Genomic DNA, 6,000 nt, shown 5'->3' with positions numbered 1-6,000 from the left:
TCTCTGACTCTTCACCAACCTCCATAGAGCCAGGACCCACGAAGTGCCTGAATGCACCTGGACAGCTGTGCTAAGCTGGTCTGAAGACACTCTGACTTGTACTCCCTATTTCTCCAGGCTGGCTGCTGACCTAGATCTCTGTCTCACTACTCACAGGAAGGTTGATCTGCTGGGATGGTAACTCATGCGTATTGAGCACCTGCCTAAACTAGGCAGGCTGATACATTTGCGGATACATTTTTAAAATAACACCTTCTTTGAGATGTAATTCACATGCCATCTGATTCATCCATTAAGGTATTAGTATACTCATAGAACTGTGTGACCACCACCAGGATTAATTTTAAACATATTTTTTACCCCAAAAGTCCTGTATCTATTACTATGAGTAGTCACTCCTCATTCATTCTTCTCTCCCTCTGTCTTCCTCTCTGCAGCACTGAGACTTGAACTCAGGGTTCACTGGATAGTTACTACTTTACCACTTAAACCACATGCTCAGCTCATTCACATTTCTTTCTAACACCAATCTCTCTCCCTCCATAGCTTTAGACAATCACTCTGCTTTCTGTCTCTATAGATGGGTTTATTCTGAAAAATGCACATAAATGAAATTATACTTTGTGATTAGAGTCTTTCATAGCATTTCAAGGTTTATTCATGTTGCAGCACAGGTGAGTACTTCATTCTCTTTTGTTGTTAAATAATATTGCATTGTATGGTTACAGTGCTTATTATTTATTCATCAGATGAGGGACATTTGCAAAGTTTTCTTTCCAAGTTTCTGTGTAGATGTTCATTTTTGTTGGGTATGTACCTAGGAGTGGATTGTATAGTAACTTTTTCTGTTACCAGAAACTACCAGACTTTCCCGAAGTGGTTACAACATTTTACATTTCTACAAGCAGTGTATGAAGGCTGTGTCTTTCCCGAGTTCATGCCAACATTTGTTGAGTAGGTTGATAGGTGTCCCCTACCACCTGGGCAGAGTGTGGTGGTATACACCTGTAATCCCAGTACTTGGGAAACAGAGACAGGAGGATCTCAAATTTGAGGTCAGTTTGGACTATATAGCAAGACTCACTTTCAAAACAAAACAAAGAAACAACAGAAAAAGAAAGGTGCATGCACCAGGACATGTCCATATCCTAATCTTCAGAACCAGTGAATCTGAGCATATTTGGAAGAAGAGACTCTGGAGATAATTAAGGGTATCAAGATAAAATCATTTTAAGTTGTCCAGATAGGACTCAAATTCAATGAAAAAAAATCTTCTTACAATAGATATACCAAAGAGAGGTGGGAAGAAGGGTCATGGGAAGATGGAGGGAGAAACTGGGGAAGCCAGAAGCCAAGGAAAGTTTTAAGCTCCCAGGTAAGGTGGAAATGGATTCAAATTTTCCCCAAAGCCTCTGGCAATGTGACCTTACTGACCCCTGGATTTGGACTTATAAACTCCTAGAAATTAAGCCACAAGAAAATAAACTTCTATTGTTTAAATTTCTGCTGTTTATACCTAGTGTATAGTAATTTGTAGTTACCACAGGAAACTAATATTTATTAATATGTTTGTTATCCATAATATGCTATCGTATAGCAAGGCACATGGCATGTACATTCTATATTGGTAGCCAGGCATAGTGGCATACATAGGCAATCCTAGAGAATTTTAGTTCCCCTTAAATGTTGGGAATCTGGACTTCAGGCCTGGGTCTGACTTCTTCATGAGGATCCAGATCTGTGTGTGCAGCATGGGAAGTGGAAAGAAGGAGTTCTCTTGAGCACTGATTGCTTTTGTATAAAAACCTTTCTCCAGGGAGTGGATGGTTCTAACCTGCCCAGTATCCTGGGACACCCTTGCCCGTGGGCAGTCCCCTGGCAGTGAGTCACAGTTCCATTTTGGAATGAGGCCACCCACTGGGGCATCATTATCTAACACAATGAAAAGTAATTGCCTCCATTTATCCACTGCCTAATATGCACCTGGCATTGTGGGAGACTCTTCCTAGGCTTTATCCAACTTAATCCTCCCAGCAGCACAGCACAAAGTAAGTGGTACTATTCACATGTTCCCAAAGAGGAAACTAAGGCTCAGGATGAGGTAGCCTGGTATAGGCATTCCCTGCCCTCTGCCTACTGAACACCCACTCCGGGCACCAGTCCTGTTGTTTGTGCCTCTACCTGTCCTGAGAGCCTCCATGTTCTCTGCGTCCACATGCCCACCGGGGTCCTTGTGATGTGGATCTTAGAGTCTTTCAGTCTGTGGCAGTCTGAACTAGACTGGGAGCTCTGAGAGAGAATGAGGCTCTGTGGATTTGACCAGCTCTCATTTCCAAACTGGGTCAAGAACCCCAGGTCACAATAGAAAAATATAAAGCCTCAACCATGAAATTAAGTCCTAAGCCCTACAGCATCCTATGAGGAAGCAATCCCAGAGAGCTTGATGAGGTCACACTGTAGCCAAGTGGAGGACACAGAACACCCCAGCCCCCACTCCATCTGATCCCAAAGCCCACCTTGCTCTCACCATGCCAGGGATGTTGCCCGTGGTTTTAATCTTTTCATTCTTGCTTTACCTCCTGTAAATCAACTCTCTTAAAAAAAGCCACAACAGGGGCTGGGAAGGTGGCTCAGTGGTAGAGCGCTTGCCTTGCATGCATGAGGCCCTGGGTTCGATTCCTCAGCACCACATAAGCAAAAAGCTCAAGTGGTAGAGCGCTAGCCTTGAGCTGAAGAGCTGAGGGAAAGCGCCCAGGCCCAGAGTTCAGGCCCACAACCAGACCCCTCCCCCCCCAAAAAAGCCACAACATACTTTTGAGAAAAGAAGCATAGGCTGCAAACCCAGTATCATTTGCTATCATTAATTAAATTAACTATTACCATAACTCAATTCATACTCATGTATGTATTCTTTGGTGGTGTGCACAAATGTACATGTGCTTCACATGGGCTCCAGAGTCTTTTTCCATCTCTTCCCTGCCCTCTCCCCCCCCCCCCCTCCCCCCCTGGGTCTTATGTACTATCCATTTTGCCAAATGATATTCAGGGGCCTGTAGGGAGAGTGTTGGAAAGGATACTAAGAGAGAGGTTCATCATGTCCCCAAGACTGACATATCAATGTGTGTAACAGTGGTCATGTGTCTTGGGTTTCTTCTAGAGCTTTTAGGGTCACATTTTACTTGCCAGAAATAGCCTCATGGTGCTGCCTTCCTGCAAGGGGTAGGAGGTGTAGACTCCCAGATACCCAGGAAAGAAAGGAGAGCTGAATAACTGCACATTTAAAGAATCTCCTACATATTATATTATATACTATATATACTATATTATATTATATACTATATATACTATATATAATATATATACATATTATATATCCTACACAGTATATTATTATTATTGTCAGTTGTGGGGCCTGAACTCTGTACCTGGGGCACTCTCCCTCCTCTTCAGCTCAAGGCTAGTATTCTACCACTTGAGCCACAGTGTCACTTCTGGCTTTTTTCTGCTTATGTGGTGCTGAGGAATTGAACCAAGGGCCTCACGCATGCAAGGCAAGCACTCTACTACTGAGCCACCTTGCCAGCCCTTGTATATATTTTTTATTGTAAAATTACTGTACAGAGGGGTTACAGTTACATGAGTAAGGTAATGAGTACATTTCCTATCTAGCATTGTTATCTCCTCCTTTGTTTTTCCCCTACCATCCCTTCCCTCCCCACTTCCCAAACTCCTCCTCCTTCCCCACCCCCCACCCCTGAAGTTGTAAAGTTCTTTTTCAACATAGTGTCTTGTACATCACATTGTTACAATGGGTCAACCTATATCCTTATTTCAGCATTTTGTTATTTTCCTTCCCCTCCCCAAATTAGAAAAATGTATACAAGATTCAGGGCACCAGAATCAAATACCGTGAAAAACAGGGGTTATACCACGGGGGAAGAGCATACAAAAGAAACAAATTACATGGTACATTATAAGTACATTAAAAAAGCAGCAAGAAAGATAAAACCACTTGTGTCTCTATCTTGAGGTTCATTTTACTTAACATCATCTTATATGGTCATATGTCTATAGCTTTTGAGCTTTTCTGCTTGTCCTAGACATATACTACTTATTGCAGATAAGGGAAACCATGGGACCTATGTTTCTTTGGGCCTGGCTTATTTTACTTAATATAATTTTTTCCAAATCTTTCCATTTCCTTCGGGCTGGGAAGGTGGCTCAGTGGTAGAGTGCTTGCCTTGCATGCCTGAGGCCCTGGGTTCGATTCTTCAGCACCACATAAGCAAAAAGAAAAAAAGCTGGAAGTGGCGCTGTGGCTCAAGTGGTAGAGCGCTAGCCTTGAGCTGAAGAACTGAGGGACAGCACCCAGACCCAGAGTTCGGGCCCCACGACCGGACCCCCCCCCCCAAAAAAAAAATCCCAAATCTTTCCATTTCCTAACAAATGGGGCAGTGACACATTATTCTCTCTCTCTCTCTCTCTTTTTTCTTTGTCAGTCATGGGGCCTGAATTCTGGGCCTGGGCACTATCCCTCAGCTCTTCAGCTCAAAGCTGGTGCTCTACCACTTGAGCCACAGTGCCATTTCCAGCTTTTTCTGCTTATGTGATGCTGAGGAATCAAACCCAGGGCCTCATGCATGCAAGGCAAGCACTTTACCACTGAGCCAACTTCCCAGCCCCATCGACACATTATTCTTAAGGGAGGAATGAATTGTATTTCTCTTCTATCACTGAAGGAACTAAAGTCCATGGATGTCAGTTGACCAAAGCCATACTAAATGGCAGGGGTGGGCCAGGATTTGAATCCAGGCTCCCAGTGCATATAGAAAATCCAAGTGAAAGCACCTTACACGTAATCTACAGTCCATCTTTATTAGTTTCCTATGCTGATAAAATAATGATTATACTTGAGTCCCACAAGGATAATCTAGAATAGTTTTCCCATATTGATTATTTTTTTTTCCTGGGTGCTGGTGGCTCATGCCTGTAATCCTAGCTGTGTAAGAGGTCAAGACCTGAGGGTTGCAGAATGAAGCCAGCCTGGGCAGGAAAGTCCACAAGACGTGTGTGTGTGTGTGTGTGTGTGTGTGTGTGTGTGATACTGGAGCTTTGTATTCAAGAGGCCTAAATCTCTTGCTGGGCTTTCTAGCTCATGGTTGGTATTCTACTACTTGAGCCATGCCTCCACTCTGGCATTTTGCTGGTTAACTGAAGTTTTGAAGACTTTTCTGCCTATGCTGGCTTTGACTCACCATTCCCTGGATCTCAGCCTTAAGAGTAGTTTAATTTCAGGTATAAGCCACAGGTGCCCAGCTAATATTCTTAATTTAATCTCTTTACTTGGACCCCTTTTACCATATAAAGCAATACTTACAGGTCCCAAGAATTAGGACATGGACATTTTTGCTACTAACCTATCTATGAGAACTCTTATTAACCAGATCCCAGTTATCTTTTACCTGTCCCCTTTTCAGGACCCTGATTGTGTTCTACATTGCAAGATAGCAATTTGACCATGTTAATTTATTCTGCTGGAATGTGAGCCCTGAGGACAAGAACTATGGCTGATCTACCTTCTGCTCTCCAGAGTTGGGCATACAGAAAGAACAAAATTGTTCAAAATAAAGAAAACAAAACAAAAAATAAGAATAACAAAAGAGGAGAAAAATAACAAAATTGTAGAACTGAATCAAAGGAGGTGAATCTTCCTTGAGGGGATTAGAAAGTGCTGTGGCTGAGAAACAGCCAACAAATGCTGGTGCTCCAGTGTTTGAGAGAAGAGCAGCGGGCAGCTGCCCCCCAGGGCTCCTGTAGGACTGTTCTGAACTGCCATTGCCTCATGCTTACCTGCTGAGAAGCTGGGAGCTGAGAGAAAGTTGGCTGGCCTCTCACTAATGCCTTTGATTTGTTGACTCATCAGCAGATGTTTATTGACTACCTCTGCACATTAGTAACATCTGTAGCTGAGGCAGCTGTGGCCTCAGGAACCTCTTTTTT

Source organism: Dipodomys spectabilis, unplaced genomic scaffold (assembly GCF_019054845.1).
Source record: "Dipodomys spectabilis isolate Male_0828 unplaced genomic scaffold, ASM1905484v1 ptg000006l, whole genome shotgun sequence".
Lineage (NCBI taxonomy): Eukaryota > Metazoa > Chordata > Mammalia > Rodentia > Heteromyidae > Dipodomys > Dipodomys spectabilis.
The sequence above is the reverse complement of the archived record's forward strand: the minus strand, read 5'-3'. Positions refer to the sequence as shown.